Source organism: Hypomesus transpacificus, chromosome 22 (genome assembly GCF_021917145.1).
Source record: "Hypomesus transpacificus isolate Combined female chromosome 22, fHypTra1, whole genome shotgun sequence".
Lineage (NCBI taxonomy): Eukaryota > Metazoa > Chordata > Actinopteri > Osmeriformes > Osmeridae > Hypomesus > Hypomesus transpacificus.
The window spans coordinates 14,309,571-14,310,710 of NC_061081.1; positions in this window are offsets into that span (position 1 = coordinate 14,309,571).

A 1,140-nucleotide genomic window follows, 5' to 3' on the forward strand; every position below is an offset into this window, starting at 1 on the left:
TCCTGACCAATGGCCACTCACCAGACCTCCCTCTTTGGGGAGTACAAGATCTGTCACCCAAGGGCGGGGAGACAGAACTTGGGAGGGGCAGAACTTTCTCTGATATTCTGTCACGACCACTTTCTCAACGAAGGCCTTCGTTCGTTCTAATCTTATACTCTGTTTTGGTGGGATGACTGCTGTTGCATCATCGACTGATTCATTGTACTAGACTACGGACATCTTGGTGTATTGTTTTCATTATGTATCTTGTGATTGCATCATTACTAATTAAACTACAAATAACTTGGTCCGATGCTTAACCGTGCATCATTCTCCCTCTCAACACCCAGTTTACACTATCCTTAACAGTAGTAACAGCCTAGTCACCATTTCTCCCTTGTGTGTGTGTGTGCATATGTTTGTGCTTGCCTCTGTCATGTGTGTGTGTTTGTGTCATGTGTGTGTGTTGGTGTTGTGTGTGTGTTTGTGTCATTTTGTGTGTTTGTGTCATGTGTGTGTGTGTGTCTCGCAGTTGGTTTCCCTGCAGTGTTCTTTATATTTTACTGGGGTGAAAAGAAAGAAGCCTAATTTAACTTTACATGTAGTCATTTAGCAGACACTCTTATCCAGAGCGACTTACAGTAAGTACAGGGACATTCCCCCCGAGGCAAGTAGGGTGAAGTGCCTTGCCTAAGGACACAACGTCATTGGGCAGCCGGAATCAAACCGACAACCTTCTGATTACTAGCTCGATTCCCTAACCGCTCAGCCACCTGACTAATTGTGTACAGCCAGCTCTTGTTAAAAAATGTAAGTCATGTGACTATTTCGGCATGTCGGATCACTTTCCAGTACATTGCTTCTTAAAAAAAATATATTGATTCCTCAACCTCTTAATAGTAATAAACTCTCGCATTCCACTTCCAGGGGCCTAATTGAATCCGGAATACACAAAGCGATGCTTTGTGAAGTGGGTCATTCTGCTGATGTCAGCAGAGCACGCACACTGAGAGCTGAGGAGTCTATTCTTCAGTTTCCAGTGGTCTAGGCTCGCGCGTAAACTTCCATCCAGCGCCTCTCGACGATTGGGCGTCTAGAAAACTAGTTCCTGTTTACAAAATAAAAAGAGCCCATGTTTACAAAGGAAATCCCTTAATG